We start from the raw sequence: 23,456 nt of genomic DNA, 5'->3' as shown, positions 1-23,456 counted from the left end.
ATGCCCGTAAAATTTTATGGCTTAAAATTGTGGAAAATTTTATGCAGGACATTGGTCATCTAGAATATTTTACCCTCCCCAACACTATGAATCAAATTAAACAAATAGTTCAAAAAAGTTGTTATGGCCCACCTAGAAGAAAACAGGCTAACACTTGAGCTGAACAAACCCATGGTGATCTACCATCAACTGATCACTACCACGCTTAATATCCAGCCATATCTGCAACATGTTCGGGGCAGATACGACAGCTATTTGTTGACCAGATTTAGGTTTGGGACCTTTCCCCATCTAACACGTACCCAACAATTAATGATTGGTCGAAGGAACTCTGCCGATGTCCTTGCGACAAAGTCTCACGACAAAGCACTATACATGGTGTCCTATTTTGCAAGTTTTATACTAGTGAGAGGTTACGATGGTTAAAACCATTATTAAAGCAGGGAGGATAAAGGCAATCCCGCCCTACATTTGTATACCTACAGATGCTGGATAACTATTACTGTATTGGGTCTATGACGGGTTTTTTAAAGAATGTATTGTGGATAAGATAAGCAATTAACAACTGAACCTTGTGAAATGTATATTGGAATGTTCACCCAAAGGAACTGTATATGTCCACAAGCTTATTATGAATTTACAAGAACTTCTCAATTGCTAATTCTGTATAAATGAATTCTCTTTTAATGTAATGTATGATAATTAATGTTTGTTTTATGCTTGCTTTTATGATTTTAATGTTCAAAATCGAATAAAGCTCGTTTTGATTGATTGAGTCGAAGGATGTGGTGTATTTCTTAGAAGAGCTGTTTGAAATAGAGTGCTTTCCCACCAGTATCCTCACAGACAATGGAGTTCAATTGACTTCAGCAGTGGTTGGAGAATTTTTGAGGGCGAGGGGAGTTAAGCATAAAAAGCCTGGTCTTTATCATCCTGAGCCCAATGAAGTTGTGCAACGCTTCATTAAGGTCTTGCAGGAGTGTTTGCAGCAGTCACTGGTGTGTGGATCTGGAAGGAAGGCATAAGGAAAAAGATGAGAGTATAGGCTCACCCGCATTCCACTACAGTGGTGTCTCCTTTCTGGCTATTCAAAGGAAGGTTGCCTAGTTGTGAGGTTGTCCCTTCTTGGATTAATGAGAAAAGAATGAAAGTAAAAGAGCATGTTGGTGAGGTAAGAGGATGGAGACGCAAAGACGAGGAAAAGAAGATGACGGTCAAGGTGTTTTATGACAAGCGCAAAGCTGTCAAGGAGACTGGTTTACAGGTGGGTGATTGGATAAACGTTAAATCTACAAGGAAAGATGGGGGTTATCAAAGTACAGTTAGCCTTTTAGGGATAAAGAAGGGGGAATAGAAATGCAGTTGAGTCCGACGATTATAAAATCTGGAATCTTAACAGTGTAGCCAAATGCAGATGTTATAGGAAAAGAGGTAGCTTCCTCAAGCAAGGATTTGTCTGAGGTGCTCAAGAATCAACCCCAGCATGTAAAGAGGAGACCTGCAAAGCTATGTGACTATGTCACTTTTCATTTTCTTTGGTTTAGTTTGAGGGCGTGAATTATAATTTACATTTTGTTTTGGGTAGATGAGGGAGGTGATGTGGCATCTTAAGTTGCAGAACCTTTAGTAAGTCGGGTTCTGCAACCAAGTGGTGATGCACAACCTGGTATCCAAGGCATCACCTCTGGAGATTGGATTGTTGGTGGGAAGTTGAGGAAGCAGTTGGATGCTGATGAGAGCCCGGTCTGTGGATGGGGTCTCTGTACAACTGGATACTTCAATAAAGGAATTAAATAAACAAGCCTGGCAGTCCTTACGTCTAAAATTATCCATTTGAACAACTATGTATATTTGAACATTTTTCTCTAATATCTCCTGCATATTCATAAGACACTACTGCAGGTTTGAAGCATGTCTCCAGACCCCACACAACATCTCCCATGCTGGCAACAGCAACCACTCCCTGTTCAAACAAGCATCCCAAAAGAATACTCAGGAACACAATGCACATAAGAGCAACTCATGAGGGCCCCGCCCTCATCAGTAAACTAATTTAAACATTTTTTTTTTAAAAGAGAACCAGCTCTGTGTCCCTGAAGCAGGTGCTGCGCTAAAGAGTAAAGTGTTTTTTTTTAATTAATCTGAGCGTGGTGTCCTTAAAGCGGACATTCCGCTCAGCATTTAAGTTTAATAAAAAAAATAAGTAAAAGGTAAAAGAAAGTGCAGTGACCCTGAAGCGGATGCCTCGTTCTTCTTATGGGTTATTTTTTAAAAAAAATTGTGGTCATTGTACTATGCAGGTAGGGGCCAGGCACTTTTAAAGTTAGAGCGGCATGGCGCTCAAAACAAAAGCCGCCGCCATTGTCCTGTGTGGGCATGGTGCAATTACAAGAAAAAGTAACTGCCATTGTTCTTATTATTCAGCAATAAACGAAATAGTGCTCGCCTACTTGTAACACACACTCTGTAACAAGCCAAGTAAAGGTAAGGATGTTACCCCAAGTAAAAGGGCCAGTCGCCATGGGATGTTACAAATGAAGACAAGGTGGTACCAAGAAGCCTATTTATGAATCAGAAGTCAGCATTTACAAAGGGCAATGACACAAGCCAATAAAAAATATGGGCTGACAGTGGGCGGGGCTTCAAATGCATACTCCAATACAACATGCCTCGCAAAGCAGCGCATCCGCGCTGACTCTAGGCTCGACCTAATAATGATTATTGCCTGAAACAGTAGGGCTACAACGCTTTCTGAACGCACTGAGGGTCGATGTTCTGAATTAAACAGTAAAACTCTGATATTCAGTGTAGCCCTAAAAATATCAATGTTCTAATACTGCATTATAGCCTGCCACTAAGGGCCTGTTCCAGTTTTATTAGCCCGAGCCAAAAATGACGGTCAATTAGACGTGAACAGGACTTAACGGCTACTATAGCCCACTGTGGCAGGCAATTAAGACAATGAAAACATGATGCAAGACATAGGAGTTTTAAAACAAACCTAAAAAGACCAACAGTAAACAAGTATTTGCAATGCAATAAGTCTCGCATTACTGAAAGTTTGAACTATTGGTGTTGCTAATAAAAATACGAAAATAGCTCAAACTTTTTGTTTTCCTCGCTGAATTCTGGTCTCCGCATCATGTCTGAAGCAAGTTCCATTAGAAACAGGTTACAAAAAAAAATGTAGTTAAGATTAAGTGCTATGCGGAGTGCATTATAAATTCGGGAGCAACTGAAGCAAAAAACCAATAGGGGAGGTGGGTCGCGAATGCTGGAAAAAAGGAGGGCTATGGAGCCACCCACAACTGCCAAGAAATAGTACTGATTAAAGTATGGGAGATATTCCTTACTTTTATGAAAGGGGAGCATTGGAGACGCAGAAGTAAAACACAGCAGGTTGGTTGAACTGGGATGCCATGTCCAGTGGAAACTGGGAGGGGGGTGTCAAAGGAAATCAATGAAGTCTGTGCAAAGTAGAGGATCCGAAAAGGAAATAAAACCAAACCATATGCTAATAAAAAAGCAACCTACCCTCCCCAAACAAAATTAGGGCTAGAAGACTTGAGGTCAAAAAGGGTTAGTAGGATGCTATGGAAGGATTAGGGCCAAGCGGACTTGTGTGAGAGAGTCTGGGGGCTACATGGCAATTAAATTCTAAATGGGGGTGCGCAAGGCATGCTGAGTGACAGGTGGAAATGAAGGCGGTACAGTAACAAGAAATCCGATTACTGAGCAGGAACAGGATACATTGGGAAGGGAAAGATCCGTGGACCATTTGGCTAGAAATTGGAGTACCAGATCTTTGCACCCACCATTAGCCATTTGCAGGCTATGAATTTTAAATGACACACGCAAAAGCCAATCCAAAGCGTGGGAGAAATCAGACCCCACAAAGTGCAGACAACAGATCACCTAACAGCCCAAGCGCTGTTTAGACTCGACCTAAAAAAAGAATAGTGAAGCTTCTGCAACCCAGGTCTCTGCCAAATCGTTTTACTTAGTTTGACAAGGTAGAGTGAGAGATGATGGGTGTAATCTCCCCCGCAGTCCGCTGATCCAGGTACCGCTGCATCTACATAGGTATCAGTGACAGTATGAGCCACGGGAGGAGGGAGGGAAACATGTACCACTCTCTCTCACCAAAAGCCTTACTCTATCACTACCTGCACCACTTTCCATATCCAGATGAGATGCAGAAGAAAGTGAGCCACAGAGATGACGAACTAGTGCATTTTAATGTGGATGGTAGAAAGCGTATGGCAGTGTTTAAGGCCTAATGCTGCATTCTATCAATATCCAAAGTTATCATACCAAAAATAAATTTTATTGCAACATTTATATACGCTTACTACCGGTAAGCGGTATTGAGTTCCTTGCCTCCACAGGTAGCGAGCTACACCATTGAAGGGCATTGTGTTTTTTGTTTTTTTAGCAACACCAAACCTAATTTCAGAACCCACATAGAAAAACACTGGAGGAATGATATCTGTCACAGAAATCATGGGATTTCCTGATCATACAAATACCCATGCTTTAAAGAGAAGTGTCTGGTTTAAAGGGAAGAGATCAATGAGTAAAATCCTTCTCAGGATAATGTATCTGTTGCAGTGTGGCATTCACTTCCAGTGGCTGCAGTTGGCACAAGCTACTGGATTACAGGTGGACAGAAGATGGCGGCACTTCTGAAACCAAAAGCAGCGATTGCTACAGTATAGACATCTCAAGCTGTGCAAAGCATTATCTGAATAAGGCAACATTTGCAGTCAATACACATTTGCTTTTATGGTTATAAAAAGCTAAGAACCACAATAAAATTCAAAAACAAGAAATCAGTTGCAAGTTTTGCAAATAGGAAAAAAATTCCAAAACAAAGCCAGGAATGATAGTACAAAAGACAGAAAAAGTGTACAGTTCATCACTCAGTGCCAATAAAATGAATTTATGAAGGAGAAAACAGTAATACAGGACAAAAAAGCAATACAAATGTTAACATCCCCAGAAATGCAATGATTGTAGAAAGAGTGGAAGTGATGTTTAAATCGCTAATATATTAGAAAAACAGACTTCAAGAGTTTAGTGTGCAATTATGGCATCTATCACAGAAAGGAACCCCTTAATTTCACTCCAACCCAGAAATGATGAAATGCATTAACGTTCAGACAACTGTATATCTTAGGTAAATGTTAGCTTAGATAGTACAAAACCCTTTAAAAATCTTTGTATGGCATTTTACTGTAAAAAGGAAATGAATTAAATTACTTTAGGCAATACCTTAATAATAACATAAAATATTTACATCAACAAGCAGCATGAGAGAATCTGGAAATGGTTTCCATTTATAATATACACTGACTACATGAGGCTTGAATATCTTTTTTTGTTGTCAAAACAATGAACAACAGAGAGGCAGCCCGTCCATTACTGTCCTTCAATTTGTCGAACAAGCATATACATCTGTGTCTGAATGTTGCAACCTGTTCTTTCATGGCAGGTTATGCTCATTTCAAAACCTTCTCTGATAAATTACTGCACGATCAATCTGTGCATTTCTTTAGCTGGTGCAACCAACACTTCCTGAACAACCTACACAGAAGCACATTTTCGATTACATGGGTGAAGATGCAAGAAGTTTAGTGCAAAGAATCTTTGAAAATGGCAGAAGTTTTAGGATGGCAGTATAATTTTGAACAAATGGTTCAAGCCACTATTTTGGCATGGTTCTACTTTTCCTAAAATATTTAACATGCCTTTTTGGTACGTTGCTGCTCCATATTATAACTTACAAAACATATACACTCATAAGGCACATCAGTGCATTATAAAGGTTTAGCACTTTAACTCCATAGAAGTTTGACAGTTAGAAAACACTCGTCTCTACACAGAACAATGCTCTGTTGAAAGAAAGTGCAAAATGAGTTTTCAGGAATTCTTTTCTACAACGAGATGACCAATGCAGGGTTGGGATCGAACTGTTCAGGTATTTCATCTCCAAATTCATCCTGACGGGCAGTGTACAAGTATGACATCATCCTCTCAAATATTTCTCTTCACGTTCAGCTTTCAGTAAAATTGGTTTCTTCAACTGATTAAAAGCTGGCTCTGCAGAGACAAAACACATTAAATAGACTGCAGAGCAGCTGCTGGAAAAATAGCACATATTGCTGATGGTCGAACATTTGCTAAGAATAGAAATGCTGTATTCTTTTTTGTGTAAACGAAAATTGCACTCATCTCAAACAACTTTCCAAAAACAATTCTAAAATTGTTATATGAATATTCATAATTTGCATCATAATGGTTCACGTTTTATGAAAAAGATAAACATTTTAACCGGTCATGTTTAGCCATACAGGTCTTCCGGTTTTCGTTGAGACTGCTCTGACCCCAGCTCTCTTGTTTTAGTGATGATTTTTTTGTAGTAGGAAGAGACTCATTCCTCAATCGTACTCATTCTATCCATACATACTAGTGTGGACAATGTCACCCCTATTAGCTTTAGAAGCTATTGGTTGGCCGTGAGACCTGGTGGTTTACCAAGTTCTCTTAGTCTGTGGAGATACGACAAATGATCATACCATTTAGCAGAATCATAGTACAATTGTTACATTTTAACATGATCATGCCAATGATGCACTGCACTCTTAGCTCCAAAGTGTTGAGCTAACCTCATATCTGCAGCCCTTCGAAAAGTAGTGTTCACTAGGAGGCAACCCCAATGCTCCATTTAGCCATAAATAATTGAATGTCATGTGGGGACACTGCCATGCTGTTGTTCACACATACACTCATAGTGTGTTTTGGAATGTTCATACGAAGTGCTACCCCAGTCACCCGGAAGCTGTGGTTAGAGTCGAGCAGACATTTATGCCCTTTGATATGGTACCTACTTGTATCTAGGGTTGCATTCGCCCTATAGGTAGTTATAGGCAGGTTGGACCCTTTGGTCACACACTATCAAAGGTGTGCAAGAAGTATTGTCATCTTACCGGGAGAGTAAAATAGAACTGAGTCTGCTAGAAGTTTAGTAGTACATAGATTCAGCATTTTCTTTACTTACAACTCAACCACCCGGCCATCCACCTATGTGAGGTCCCATAACCCTGAATTTTGGATAACGGAGAAGCGGGTTTTATCATTTTGTGCCCCTTCAGACGTCACGTTGTAAATGTACGCAATGACAACATTGAACACGTGCACTAGTCTTCTTACTTGTATTTTGCTCCTCCTGCCCTCACTGTCTATCGCAAAAGGGTTTATTTAGGGACGGAGTCAGAAAAAGCCCTATCCACCACCTAGTTAGGGTGGTTCTAGGTTGTAATCTTGTTAATCTTTGAAACAGCAAATCAAATGAAATCATAAGCCCCCTCAGTGACCCCTCAATGTTTTATAGGCCATCAAATGATATGAATATATACTTTGTGATGGACATTTCATTTGGAGCAGAGGCTGTTGTTGTTGGAAGGGAATGTCCGAGTTAACTTTTGTGATGTGGGTGTTGTAAGACAACTGAGAATATATATGATAATTCCGAAACACAAAGTGAAGAGATAATACCTTTGTAGGTAGAGGCTTAACCAGAGTATATCATCATTCAACTCAGTCTACTTGCTGCCAGGTAGCGGAGCCGTGCTTTGGTGGAGGCTTCCTACTTAATAATGGAAGTGGTGTGGGTGTGTTATAAGCCGTCTGAGTGCAGGTAGTGGCCAGCTGGTTTGAATTAGAAAAACGTGACTATGAGGTATAATAATGCAAGGGTTTTATAAGATGCTGTGGTACTTTTACATTTGAGAAATCCTTCCTCAGGCGAGTGTGAACTGGCTGTGAATGAATGTTGGGGGCCTGTTATATGTTTTATGTGAACTTACAATGCTTATGCATGAGTGAGGGTGAAGCCAATGGAATCAAGGGTCAGCACATTAAGGCTGCTCTTATTAATATCCGCTCTCTGCATAAACATGCGTTAGAAGTCTATAACCTCTTGATTGGTTCCCAGCCTGATATCCTTTTTATGACAGAGAACCAGTTGAAGGATGACTCACCCTGGTTTATAACTTGCCCTACCAGACAGGTAAACATGTATTCATGCAGATAGGACAGAGAAACGCAGAGGGGGGATTGCAATTAAATAAAATAAATATCTAGGGGGCGTGGCATGAGCACCGAGCGGGATGGCGCTGGATTTCGGAGCTCCGTGACGGGGTGAGGTGCCGAAACTTCTCCAGGCTGCCACTTCTACCGTACGGACCCAACGACAGAGGCATTATCTGTGGGAACATCTCCTGCATTCAGGGGGACACTTTTGGTCGCTTTGGGTGAGCGTTTTGGTTATTTTTTCTGCTTTTAACGGCAGCTCGCGACTCGATGAGGAGTATCAGCCACCCTTTTGTTTTTTCTGCTCGCTCCTACTGCTTTCATCCTGATGCGCAACAGTATTTTCTCACAGAATTTCTCTAATGCACCTTTAAATGGGAATTCTACTCGTTTTTTACCTTGTCTGGTCATTTTCTCTATGCCTCTGCCTGCCTTCTGATATAAATAGTCCACACACATAGCTTTTATGCAACAGTTCTTGCTCTTCATGTGTTTCCTATGTGTTTTCTCGCTTTCAATACACATTAGTTTTTGATGCTCTTCTGATTAACGGTCTATATTCTTCACACTGCTAGATGGCAATACCTCGTTTTAATCGCAACAATGCCAAACAGCCTGATAGTGTGTCGATAGAGGTCCATAACCCTTTCAGTGTTTTGCAAAATAACATGGAAGAGGCAAATCTTGAATCAGATGCGTCTACTGGGGGTGCTTCTTCTATCATGCCCTGTTCCACTTCCAATTCCAATTCCAAGCCAACTACTAAGATATCCTCTGTTTCTGCCTCTGGGAAGCGACTACAGACGAACTGTCCTCCACCAATGAATCCCTCTCCCTCACTCTCTATGGAACTTTTATTAGAAAAAATACGCTCCCTCAAGCCCTACATGGTGGAAACAAATTCTCATCTACAGAACCTTGAGGATAATTGGTTGACAACAGAACAAAAAGTTGTAGACGTCGAACAACGTGTGGATTCTGTCCAGGCAGTTACTGTTCAGGTACCAGGCATGCATAGAGAAATCCAACATCTTAAACAACAAATTGAAAATTTGGAAAACCGAAATAGGCGTAACAATTTACGCATTTATGGCCTTGCGGAAGGACTTGAAGGTGCGGATCCGTTGTCATTTTTTCAAACTTTTTTGCCAACTTTACTAGGTTTTCCTTATCAACCTCCATTGAATGTCCAAAGAGCGCACCGTTTGGGGCAGAGTCCTCGTTTTTCCTCTACACCTACCCCCTCCATGAAACCTAGAGGGGTTATCTTGTACTTTCTAGAATATACTGATCTGCTCAAAGTTCTTTATGCCGCCAAACAAAAAGGGAAAATCACCTGGAATGGTTCCAATGTTTTCTTCGCCCAGGATTATGCTAAGGCTACTGCTGATCGTCGGAAGAAATTCTTGGACATGAGACCGGCTCTACGTTCTTTGAATGCCAGATATGGTTTGTTTCATCCCTGCTTGTTTAAGGTGACTTACAATAACAAGACGACTAACTACGAGGAACCAGACCTTCTTCAACATTTTCTGAACTTGTGTAGAGAGGACGCCATGGACATTCCTCATCCATGATATTTTGTTTCATCAAAATAAATGGTTTCTTGTTATTAATTGTTCTTGCTCATCTTCCCTGATGTATTTTGTTATGCCATAATGTTTCCTTTTCTTTTTGTTAATATTCTCCCTTTTTATTTTCTTTCTTACTAGATGCGGTTTATGGTCCTTCGATAGTTTCATGTATCCTCTGCTGTTCCTGGGGGATGTTTCTCATCCATTACTCCTCCCGGAGTCCGTCGTCCGGTGTGTGGCCCTCCCCATGTGAACTCACCCTCCCCGCTCTTATTGTTGCTTGTGGTACGTCCTTGTTTTTCTTAATTGTCTTCTTTTTGGTATTTTGCTCTACTCTCCTTCTTTCCTTATACTCCCCCTTTCCCTATCTTTCGTTTTTCACTTCTCATTTCATGATATTTTTTCTTTCTCTATCCTCTTTCCTGTTTCAACTTTTACCTTGATATTATATCTTTACTACTCTTCCTCAATGTAGTATTTTTAAGATTTTCACTGTATGCCTAATAGCTGTTCAGATAAAGTTTAATAGTTCTTAGAGTTATTACATGGAATGTTACAGGGATTAATAATCCTATAAAAAAAGACAACGGGTGTTAACCCATTTAGCTAGATTGAAAACGGATATTGCTTTAATCCAAGAAACCCATTTGTCTGACACAGAACTTTCTAAATTTAAAAGATGTTGGGTAGGCAATGTTTTTTCTTCCCCAGCTCTAGGTAAGAAAAATGGTTGTTTCTATTCTATGTCACAAGAAACTTCATATTTCAGTAATTTATCAAGAATCGGCCTCTAATGGTCGTTGGGTTATTCTTAAACTCCTCATCAATCAGATTCCCATAGTCTTTTTCAATGTTTATGCACCAGTTAATGTTGATAATGTATTCTGGACTCATTTCTGACAAACTTCTTCTATTTGATGATGAATATATTGTTTTTGGAGGAGATTGTAACCAAGTTCCTGATCCCATATTAGACAGGTCTTCCACAGTGAAATTTGTCAATACAAAGATGCACACACAATTTACCTCCACCATATGCAATAAATCTTTAATTGACATATAGAGATTATGTAATCCTGACCTTCGAGAATATAGCTTTTATTCCCCTCCACATCACTCACAATCCAGAATTGACTACTTCTTTCTCAGTAAAATCTCTATCTCAACATGCACTGCGCTCCGAAATTGGTTCTATTCTAATTTCAGACCATGACCCCGTTTTTGTTGATTTTGACTTACTTCCATTTACTCCCCATGCTGGCAGGTGGCGCTTTAATAACGCCTTGTTGCCTGACCCTAATTTCACTGGCCAATTTAACACCTTTATGTCAGAATTCTTCTCCTTGAATGCCGCTCCAACCTCTTCTCCCGTTATGATTTTGGACTCTTTCAAAGCTGCAGCAAGGGGGTTTATAATTAATTTTGTTTCCAGGAAAAGGAAAACTTTTGAAGCCCAATCCAATCAAGATGCTTACCAACATTAAACACCTTGAACTTACTTATTATCAATTAAAAACCGAATCGTCCTTAAAGAATCATATGGACGCACAAATTACCTTTAATAAACTATCCACAGAGGCTGCCTCATCCTATCTCTTAAGGAGTAGTTCCTGTTACTATGGAGGCCAAAATAAAATGGGAAAATTACTAGCAAATTATCAGGAAATAAGACGCGATCGAACTAAGATCGAATCCATCAAAGGCCCCACTGGTACTACATTCTTTAAAGATGGTGATATTTTAAATGAGTTTGTCTCTGTTTTCACAAAATTATATACTCCGGAACAACAACCCTCTCCACAGGATTTGTCTTCTTACTTTCAAAATCTTCAGCCTCCCTACTCATCTTCGATTGATTTTGGCCCTTTAGATAAAGACATTACGTTAGCCGAAATTACTCATGCAGTTTCTGTATTAAAAAGAGGGAAGGCTCCTGGTCCAGATGGCTTTACTATTGAATTCTATGCCTCTTTTGCCACCGTAATTCTTCCCAACCTTTTGAAGCTTTTTAATTACTTCATTACGTCCAGTTCTTCCTCTGGTACTTTTCAAGAAGCCATGATTTGTTTGATACCCAAAGACAATAAAGATCCGTCCCTTTGCAAGAATCATCGGCCAATATCTTTGGTTAATCTTGATTATAAGATATTCGCAAAAATGATCGCCCTCCATATTAATCCTATTTTGCCCCATCTTATTGGTCCTGAACAATCGGGCTTCGTGAAGGGTCGGTTATCTTCTGATAATTCAAGAGTCTTTTTTAATGTTCTCGGTAAAGCATTATATTTTGATTACCCTATTTCAACTATAGCTTTAGATGCAGAAAAAGCCTTTGATAGGATCGGATGGGAGTTTATGTTTAAGGCCTTAGACTGGATGCCTCCAAAATTAATCTTCCTCATCTCTTTACTATACTCTGATCCTAAAGCATCTATTTTTGTAAATGGTAAGACCTCTGACTATTTTTCACTCTAGAGGAGTAAGACAAGGATGTCCGTTATCACCTCTCTTACTTATTATTGCCTTGGAACCATTTTTAACTAAGATTAGACTAGATCCACTGCTCTCCGGTTTCCAATCGGACAATGTTCATGTCAAATTATCTGCATATGCCGTTGACATTCTTTTATATTGCTCCAATCCAGCCTCTTCTATTCCAGCTTTCCTTCATCAGGTGGATTCTTTCTCCCAATTGTCCAGATATTGTCTAAACTCAGACAAATGCGAGATACTGCCTCTTAATTTAACGTGCCTCAAACATGATTTTGCTCCCAGTGGGTTTTCCTGGCAACCCTCTAGAATAAAATATCTAGGCTTGTGGTTTTCTACTAACATTCCTGACAGCTTGAAACTCAATTTTGACTCTATTATCAAAACCTTATCAAATAATATAAAACGTTGGCATCCACTTTTTCTTTCTTGGTGGGGCAGATTAGACTATCAAAATGATGCTTTCCCCTCTGATATTGTACATTCTCTCCATGATTCCAGTCTGCATCCCAGGTTTCTAATTTTAAGAAAATAGACTCTCTGCTATCAAAATTTCTCTGGAAAGATAAATCGGCTCGTATCGCCTTATCCTCTTTAAAAGCGGATAAATCATCCGGTGGTCTTAAGTTTCCAGATTTCAAATCCTATCATTATGCATTTTCCTTAAAACAATCATCTCGTTGGCTATCCTCGGATCATGGACACTCATCCTCCTATTTAGCTATCTATAGAAAAATCTTTTCTTTCTCCTTTCGATTTTAATGAATCTCTTGCTTTTACAAATTCAATTGCTTCTTTCCGTCCCCCTGTCATCTCACATACTCGTAAACAACTTCTTCCACTCTTACCATCATCATACCCTTCTCCTTCCTCCCTAGATCAACAACCCATTTGGCATAACACTCTATTACGTATTCAGAATTGCACCATTTATTGGAAATCCTGGAGACGTAAAGGATTATTTTGGCTATCTCAATTACTATTGAACAATGTCCCTTTATCCTTCCCTGATCTTCAAAAGAAATTCTCGCTACCATCTTCTTTCAACATTCAATATGCCCTTTTACTACCCTCACTTACTCAATATCTTAATTCTTTACCTTCTACTCCTGATTTGCCCTCTAGATGTTCCACTCTTTTTCCTCTTTTGATCTCTTCACCTTCAGCCTCCTCTTTATACAAGGGTCTACTTCTTCCTTCAGGTAGAGATAAAACAAAGGCTGAACTGGCTTGGGAAAAAGATTCAGCGGAATGCTGGTCAACACTTACTTTTGATAGACCATGGCTTAAAATTCATAAAACTTCCCGAGCTGCTAACACCTCTCAAACACTTTATTTTGTTTATCAACGACTTTTATTTACCCCGGCTAAACTAGCCTCTTTCTCCTCAGACTCTCCAACCACTTGCTGGTCCTGTCCCTGTGCATATGTTGACTTAAAACATATGCTATTTGACTGCCCCTATATTTATTGCTTTTGGCAATTAGTTTGGTCCCAAATTAACAAAATCTTTAACACTTCTGTTCCTTTCTCCCTCTCCAATGTTTTCATAGGTTCCCTGTCCCCTCAATGGCCCCATTCTCCATCAAATGTTAAAATTAATAGATTTGTTACTAGCAGTAGCACTCCATTTAATTATGTCCAATTGGAAACAGACCGACAAAGTCACCTTTAGAGCATGGTGGAATGCTGTTTGTTTTCATCACAGGCTAGATACCAATTATGTCGCTCCTGTTTCCCTATCTATCAAAAGAGATTTTTTGTGGCTACCTTTGACTGCATACCTAACCCGGATTTCCCCGGTAATAACTGCTGATGTAGTCCGTAAACCTCCATAAAGGAATGCGTTGTCTTGTCATGCCCCTTCCTTATTTTATTTCATCACAATACTTGTTCCATGTACTTTCCATATCATAATTCGATTCTTTATACGCTAATGGTTGTGCATCCAGTGAAATACATGCAATTGCTATTTTCCTTATGTATTTGGTGATTTAAGATTCCTTTTTCATGTTGTATTTCTTATAATCATTTTCAGATGCCTTGTATCCTCTTGTACTTGTTAATTTTCATATTTGTTCTTACGGTATAATAAACTTCGAACTTAAAAAAATAGAAAATATCTAAAATATTCAACATCTTAGGTGGAGGAATTAAAAGATGCAGAAGCCTTGGGCTTCTCATTTACGCCCTCTGCCCAACACTTCCTGTCAGGGGTATTCCTTTATCGTCCACTTGGGTACGCAGGGTACTTTATCAATTCTCTTGATCAAGCCATAGCAACTAATATCATTAATTATGCAAACTTCCTGATATAAGGAGATTTTAATATACACATGGACATGGCTGAAGACGCTCTGGCTAGAAGCCTCCTGGAAACAGTAACAGCCTTGAATCTCCCTTTGACTCCATCTGGTCCAAGTCATGAGCTGGACACATGACTGATTAAATATTCTCTCTAACACATCTATGTGGTATGGTCGGACCACTTCATATTAACATTTTCCTGACCACTCCCCATCCTCAAGATAAAGCACAGTAAGGTTACAAAGGCCCCAGGACTAGCTTGGAATAAAGTTGCTATCTCTAAACCAGAATTTTCAGTCTCGACGTAGCCCTGCCTTTCGGGGATGTAGCAGTAGATAATCTGGCAGTAGACAACTGGTTTACCATAGCAGCTGATAAAGGTGGCCCTGGAAAGGTTGTCCCAGAAAAAGGTACTCTCCACTTCGGCTACCTGATTTACAGTTGAGCTAACGTTACAAAGACAATCCTGCAAAAGACTAGAAAGAAGTTGTAGACGTCACTACATTAGTGTTGACAAAGCTCTTTATAAGCTAGTGCTGAAATCTTATCATAATATTAAATTGTTCAGATGTAATCATTATTCGAAGTTGATTAATAAGGCTGAGAACAGGTCCAAGGACTTTTTTTAAATTGTGTTAGTTTTTCGATTCCCCTGTGCCTGCACCACCTTATGTTGTGGATGTACATCTGTGTAGGAAATTGAGTGATTGTTTTAAAGAAATAATTGGGAAAATTCAACTGAACCTGCATGCGGCCGCACCCATTAATGACCTCTCAGAAGGTGAGATGGGAGATAAGCTCACCTGCTTTCTACCACCTTTGGAAGACAACCTAAAACATTGATTCTTGAGCTGCAAATCTGGCTCCCCTTTACACACTTTTCCCCTAAATATCATGTATCAGCTCACCGATAAAAGATGACCTATTTATCTAGAACTGTTCTCGGCCTCCTTACGCTCAGGATAAGTGCCCAGCTCCTGGATGACAGCTAATGTTTTATTTTATTTAGTTATGTTTATAATGTTTTATATAGCGCGAACATGACCCAAGAGGGTATCAGAGCGCTTTACATTTAGGATCATTGCGTTTAAAGTTACATCAGTTACAAGAGCATAGTAGGGTACAGTATACATAAACAATGTTGTAAGAATTCGTAGGAGGGAGGGGAGGAAGGAGTAATAGTGGGGTGACGAGGAGGAACTGTGCCCAATGTCCGGCTGGTACGGTCAAAGGGGAAACCAGGGCCAATATCCTCATTAGCTGTCCAGCAGCTCCACCGGGCATCAGCCATGTTGCTCAGGTCTCAGCGTTCAGGAAAACCAGTTTTGAGTTTATTTGATTTGAGAAGTTTATATAGCACTGGCTAGACCCAGAGGTATCTGAGCGCTTAACCAGAGGATCGTTGCATTACAAGGTACATCTAAAAAGGTTTATATAGCGCTGGCTAGACCCGAAGGTATCAGAGACCTATACCAGCATCAGTTACAATAGCGTAGTAAGGCACAGTAAACAAACAACGAGGTTGAGATAATTTGTAGGAAAGGAGGGGAGGAAGGAGCCATAGCAGAGAGACGAGGAAGAACTGGGTTCAATGTCCGGCTGTTTAGGTGATGGTCGAGGGGGAAACCAGGGCCAATCTCCTCATTAGCTGTCTAGCAACTCCACTGGGCATCAGCCATGTTGCTCCGGTGTCAACGTTCGGGAAAAACCGTTTTGAATAGATACATAGGCTACAGTAACAGAGTAGTGGAGGAGCATGTCCCCACTTGAGGATAGAGGTAAAAGAAGGAGGTAGGGTGAGGGAGTAGAAACAAACCAGAGAAGGAGCTGGGGCTGCCTTTTAGGCAGATGTGTTCAAGGTCTGGTCTGAGTCCGGTGGTAGGGAAAACTGTGGCAGCCATCTTGGTGTCAGGCAAGGGATTTTGACCTTGGAGTTAGAAACAGCCGGTATCCAGTTTACACTTTCTCCAACTCGCATGGCCCTTCGCGTTCACAGACCTACTTCGCTGCACATAACTTCTGGCTGGCCCACTGGATAGGTCTCGATTTTTTAGAGGTGCGGGGGGAGATCTGGGGGCCCCTCGGGTCCCTGCCCTTCAAGACAAGGTCATCATGCGGCCCCGGAGCTGGATACAGGGCCTCACTACATCCCCACACCCACAACCTCCTCACCTCCCTTCGAAAGGCCTTCGGTCTGGGCGTCTTCACTGTGCTGTGTCCTCCATCGAGCCCAGAGGCAGAATACTGGCCTTCTCTAACAACCTGCTGATGCCCAAGTGTGTCCCGGTGTGCTGAATATATCGCCCAGTCGTGTTGGGGCCCGGCGTCTTGTCGCCACTCAGGTCTCCACCATGTTTGTCACACATCCTCTGTTCAGGGCACCCGGTCGGGCGATCGCAGCGTTGCAGGGCCCCCTCTTGATCCTATGGGTAGCACGCGGATCCTTTCCCCCTCTCTACACTTTCTTTAGTCGTGCAGGCCCTTCCACGATCCGGCTGCCCGATCCGGTGCTCCTCAGGCCTCTCTTGCTGTTTCGGGCAGCGTCAGGCCGGCATCTCCTCACCCATGGCTGCTTCGTTCCCTCACGTAATCCCCGGCCCATTCGTCTCCAAACTAGAACCACTGGAGCAAACAGGCAGGGGAAGCAAGGGGTGTCGTTTCTCCCCATAATTACTGGTGGATGATGGTCGGATTAATTGGCAGAGCGGCTCGGTCTTCAGAGCTCCTCTAGCTTGCGTCCGACATGTTCACCCGGTAGCCATGCCCCTGTGGCTAGCGGCGCAATGTGGTTCCCCTTCTGAAAAAATCAAACGCAGATAAAGGACTGCTTTCTAACTTGCACCCTATCTCCTTCCTTCCTGCTTTCTCAAAAGACCTTGGAGACACTGATTAATATTCAGCTTTCTAAATTTATAGAAACCTCTAATATGCTACACCCCTCACAATCGAGCTTTAGAGCCAGACATAGCACAGACACAGGAGTGCAGGAGATCTCTGTGCTTATAAAGTGGAACCTAGACCTCGGCTTCAACATTATGCTGGTTATACTAGATATCTCGGAGGCGTTTGATACTATCTCTCAAAGGATTTTACTTCGACTCCCTGCAATTGGTGTGATGGGCTCAGCCCTCCACTGGCTGTCCTCCTTTCTTGATTCTAGAGAACAAGCTGTCTGGATGAGAGACCATATCGCTCAGAAGTGAAAGCACTGCACTGTAAAAGTAGTCATGGGCTGGCTCAGTGCAAATCCCCTTCAGTGTAATCCTGACAAAACTGAAATTCTGTTGTTTGGCCCTGGTCCTTTGTCTGGATGGATGAGTTGTTGGCCTGCAGAATGCCCCCCCCCCCTGATGCATGGAGCCAGGAACCTGGGGGTCACAGTTACAATCGAGGACAGCTGTGTTGCCGGCGGAGCTCTGGGACGTGTGCAGACCATTGGAATCCGAGGCACCTCATCAGATGAACACACCATAAAAACCCTTACCAGAGTTACCGCACATAAAGAGGAGAATCAGATTTTGATAGGATCCATGGAGCACAATTCAAAATTGGGTGACCTCTAGTGAAGAAGAGACACGTGATCCATCGAAAGGCTTTTATCAAGTGTTTTCTGGTAAATTAAGTTTATGTTGTCAAAATCTTCGGAAAGTGACACCTAACAGGAAGTGGGACTTCGTCTGTCTGGCCCCTTCTCTATCTGAGATTACGAAGGACGGTGGAGTATATCAATTATCTATCCTTGTACATCTAATTGAAATTACTTTTATCCTTTGGATGCTAGTCGAGGTCTGAAGAAGGCTTATATGCAGTAATTTGAATAAAGAGACTATAAATCTAGGTTACGAGACACCCTGTTGAAATTGCCCCTGTCTGGTCCTGATGAAGGTGGTCTTCATTGCAGTCCTTCCACCGAAACACGTCGGCCATTCCTTTACTTAGATCTAACCTTTTGGTTTTAGTGGACAACTGGTGTCAAACAACATGGTGTGCTTTTGGTTGTAGTGGAGTTGTGTTTGAATAGGATGTGTGAGTGAGTATATGTGGTTGTGGTTCTCGTCCTGGTTTATCAAAACTGTTTTGTTTTAAAAAAAAAAAAATCTATGTGTAGATAATGAAATTGTAAAATTAATTTTTGTATATGTATCTTAAAAGAAACTATATGAAATACAGTAAATGATTATCTGTTTTTCAGAAAAAAGAAAAAATGACTTAAGGAACTATGATAAGATCTCTAAAATAAAAATGAATAAATAAACCAATAAAAAGATGTATATGTAGTCTAAGTATGCCTGTTGCATTAGAGGTTTCCCAATCGTAAAGTAGTTATAGGTCAAGAGGGAGCTCTCTTTGCTGTGTCTGGTTGTCTTTCCCCTCCACTCCCTGACCTGAAAGTATATTTGGAGGGGGTCCCTATTGCTATTCATTTCAAACCTCAAATCACCACTTTTTAATATGCTTCACTTACAATTGATGACCTTCTTCACCTCATTTGAGATTATGGACTAAGTGGTCACACACACAAGCTGTTGACTCTTCTCATTCTTTCTGTCATGCTCCGTAAGAGAATCACTGTTGTTCCAGCTCCTTTTCTGTGGATTGAGTATTCGGGATGGCCACGATATCAATTTGCTATTAGAAGGTCTGCTTCTTTTGACATCTTCTAGCTGAGAAAAATTCCAGAGTAGCCTCAAAAATTGGCTATATACGACAGGTTTTCCTATCAGGGACACAGATGACAGCGGTCAAACCTCAACAGGACCCTGTATGTGTTAGTACACATGGTTCTGTGGTCATGAAAGATCCTTGTATATAGGAAAACAATGGTGTCTTTGTCAATGCAGCAAGTAAACTTGAGGTAGTCATTTTGTCACGCAGTAAATTATTCAGCTGCAGCGAGATTCTCCTCTCCATATGATCAAAATATCATCAATGCATCTGTTCCAGAATTCAAAATCATTCTTGAATGGGCTGGTGATGGACAATGGTGGTGGTTTCAAAATAGTCCATATAAATACAGCAAATGCCGGGAGCAAAAGTACTTCATATTGAAATTCATTGTATCTGTTAATACAGGATACCCTCAAATTAAAAGAAAACCTGGTGTCAGGCACATAAAAACTAGCATGAAATGTCTAGGTGTGGTATGTGTCCAGGGAGCCCATTACCCTCAACGTTCATCCTGTGGAAAGCTGTTGTAGATACTTTCCACATCTAAGCCCACACGTAGATTTACTTTAGGATTGTACTGGATGTCTAAGTTGTCTCAACAAATCTTTTGTTTGCTCTATGAATGAGGGATGTGTTCTACCAGTGGTCTTAGCAAGTGATCACTGGATTTTGACAGAGGTTCTAAAATAAAATTGATCCATGATACAATAGGACTTCCTGGTGAAGAAATCCTATTCTTATGTATTTTCAGAGTATGGAAACTTGGAGAGATAGTGTGGCCTGCTTGCGAGGAAGTCAGCCTCCCTTTTCTGAATCCATCTATTTGCTTGGCTTCTGCCATCTGAGTGCCAATTGCTGTTCTCAACTCCTTGGTCAGATCTTCTTCCAATTCTACATGGTTCCATCTGTCTCCCAAGTCTCCCCCCCAGAGGTGGAGACATTTTATTCTATAATCATCAACTTTTTGTACAATAATTGCTGGTGGTTTTATTACAATGCGGCTGTTTTTTATCATGTATAGCATTGCATGAAGAATTCAGTATGAGCTGGAATGTCACGCTCTGAGCTCTTGCCCACAATCTCCGACATATAACCTTTGCTGCTATATAATTTCAGTTTTCTGGTCTTAAATGTGTATAGCTTATATTTATCATTAGTTTATTAGTACATATACAGTTATATCATTGCTATCAATAATTATTAACACAATTAGATGTGTAATTAGTACGCATGTAAATTCTTCTGCATCTTGCTCCCTGTTGTTTCTTATGTGTGTAAAACTTGTGCCAAGTGTAAAGATGACCAATTTCTTCTTCCAAACCCTTGTGCTTCCCAGGTGTTTAATTACCTCCAACTTCCCACCTATGGCTTCAAGCTTTGTTACTTACTGTTGTGTATAAAGTTTCTTGGTTTATGTAATGTGGCGAAGTACTCAATGTCTGTTTTATGTACGTCGCTCTGCTCCCCCTGAGGTTGAGTACGCTTCATAAGAATGATAAATAAACAAAATATTTTAAAATATAGTCTAACTAAGGTCTATTTATAATGTCACATTTTTATTGTATAATCCACATTATTCCCATCCTTACCGTAAGTAATATGAGAAAAACGTAACGGGTAAGTCCAATAGGACATATTTTTCCGCCATGACTTCTCACACTAGTGATTTCACCACACAAGAACATTATTTCAAATACCCTTTCACCTGCTGGGAATCACTACAAACTGGTATCCCTTCTTGTACAAGGGGCTGAGCCATCCTGTGAGCAATATCTACAAACAAATGTAGCATTTTACATAGCTACAGCATGGTATGATCTGTGGCCTGAGTAGGCATAAGCGGTTCTCAGCCTTGGTTAACATATGTAGTTTCTTTATCTCATCTCTCCTAATGGAAGATTTGAATCGACTATCAATTAGGGCTAAATAGTATAGCAATTAAATACAATTCAATATATTGTTCAGTTTTTTAATTTCTTTACGGTTGCTATTGCACATATTACCGGGATGCTTCAAACCATTTTGTCAAACCTTTCGTCACTAGGTCTCCACACACCCTCCCACCCCCCCACCCTGAAAGCTAAGCCTTATTTTGGCTGTATGGGTTAGTTCACGCTTAGGCCTCCATAACTTTTTGCCCACGTAAGCTACCCATGCCAAATTTGCATCCTTTTTACCCCCACCATCCTGGGGATTCTAAAGATAAGGTTGGGGAGAAAAGTGCTCTGGGTGAAAGTCAGTTTTTTTCCATAAAAATCAAACCAACGAACGTTTGATGTGCTTTCAGGAACATGCAGAGCTGAATCCAAAAGCCACATTTTTTACTATAGTTTGGCATTGTATTTCTTTTTTTAAAAGATGTAGGCCTTTTTTCCTATTTTGTGTGCTTTTAACCTACTTCCAGTTTGCAGTGCATATCAGCATAAAACCCATGGGTGATCCAGGAAAGCTATACATTTCTAAAACGTAGATACAATTCCGAATTCACCAAGGAGTCATATGTGTGGATCCCACGAGGTTTCCCAAGGAAACTAACTGTTGAAATAAGAAAACGAGTAGGAAAAACAGCCATTTGTGACAATGTTTTTATCTGTAACTTTTTATCACAATGGCAGATTTACAAAAGCAATGTACCATTACGTTCGCTAGACCCTTTTGGCTGTGGGGATATATAGGGTTTGAAGGTTCTCCAACAACCCAATGTACCCAGGGCCAACAGCTGAGCTGCACTGTACAAGGGTTTTTCATTGTGTACGGAGTATAGAGCAATTCATATGGTGAAATACGAAGAGTGAAAAATAGGTGTCAAGGTAACATATGTATTTCTGAAATGGGCACAAGATATGGTGTTTAGGGGCAGTGGTTATTTGTAAATCTCTGAATTAGTGGGTACCCGTATAAGCATATGATTTAGAGAACATTTTTAAAATGTCTTCTTTCTTACACACTAGAAAAAATGCAGCGAAATCCAACTGGTAATAATAAATGGCCTTCTACTTTTACTCCCACAAGTCTTCTGATAAAAATAGTACCTCATTTGTGTGCGTAGGCCGAGTGCCTATGGCAGGAAAGAGCCCAAAACGCAACATGGATGCATCATATTTGTCAACGTCAAACTGACCCGTTGTTTGGAAAGTGGGTAGCTGTGCATTTTAGACACTAGGTAAGCTGACACCTAGGTAAACCTAGCAAACCTGTACATTTTTTAAAACTAGACACCAAGGGAAATCCAAGATGGGGTGACTTATGTGGCTCTCACCAGGTTGGTTTACCCAGAATCCCTTGTAAGCCTCAAACTCGGACTAAAAAACACATTTTCCTCACATTTTTGTAATGTAAAGTTCTGGAATCTGCGGGGAGCCGCAACCTACTTTCAGCAACCCCCCAAGCGGGGATCCACTAGGGAAAGGCACCACTGGAAAGGGGAGATTCTCCCCTTTCCAATGATACCTCTCCCATCTGATTCGGTGCTTGGGGGCTGAGATATGCCCCCGAGCACAGAAGCAGTGAAAGTGAAAGGAGCCAGATAAACTGCCCTCACATCTGTAATTGTAATATTCAATATAATAACAACATCATGCACTGGAAAGCTCCAGTGGGCCCGGACATCCATTGTTGGCTCCCTGTATTGAGATGGGCATGTACCGAAGCCAAGGTTTTGATGGGCCTTCACACTAAAGAGGGCGAGACAGTGAGTGAAGGGCGTTGTGAGAGTGTCCTTAGAAATGTGGAGGCCAAAAAGGACGCCTGAACTTGGTGGCGAGGGGCTGACCAGTAGTCTCCCTGAATGGAGCATGTGCCTGAGGGGGCCGTGACTTCAGCGAACTGAAACACTGGTTCGACCTGGTGCATGGCGGAAGGGCATAACTTTGGGACATAAGGACGAACTGGAGAGTTAATGAAAAGGCAGGAACGACCGACCTGGCACTAGGGTATTCATGAGCAACCTGGCCAGGCCGCCGGGCGCCCCGAGTCAGATACCTTGTCGGAAACCTGCAAAGTGCAGAGGTAATCAAGGCACTGCGGAGTGACGTTTGTGAACAACGAACCGGTCAGCCGGAGCAGGGGGGAACCAAAAACCAAGTGACCCACTTAACGACCACCGTAACGTGGGAAACATCGCCCAGAAATGTCTGGGACCAAGGGACAGTAAACCACGCATCAGGCCAAGCTAGATAAGTATGCTACGCAGAGGCAGGGAGAGGTAGAAGTCGCAAAAGGTGTTGAAATGGAGGGGTCACAGACTACAACTATGGGAGAACCCATACTCAAGGATGTGATGGCGGCCATTACGGGGTGGATACCATAACTATCGAAATGACA

At 41.2% G+C, this 23,456-nt stretch overlaps 1 protein-coding gene across 1 annotated transcript in view; it reads right to left on the bottom strand.

Moving 5' to 3' along the window:
• Positions 1–4,759: 4,759 nt before the first annotated feature.
• RELL1 (RELT like 1) overlaps positions 4,760–23,456 on the bottom strand; it is a 161,266-nt gene continuing 142,569 nt past the window's right edge. The window contains exon 8 of the mRNA XM_078678354.1: positions 4,760–6,102. The gene's annotated coding sequence lies outside the window, so the exon portion shown is untranslated. The remainder of the gene's footprint in view (positions 6,103–23,456) is intronic.

The sequence above is a fragment of the Lissotriton helveticus genome, chromosome 2_2 (assembly GCF_964261635.1).
Source record: "Lissotriton helveticus chromosome 2_2, aLisHel1.1, whole genome shotgun sequence".
Taxonomy (NCBI): Eukaryota; Metazoa; Chordata; class Amphibia; order Caudata; family Salamandridae; genus Lissotriton; species Lissotriton helveticus.
Note: the sequence above shows the minus strand (reverse complement) of the source record. Positions and strands in the feature narration are given on the sequence as shown.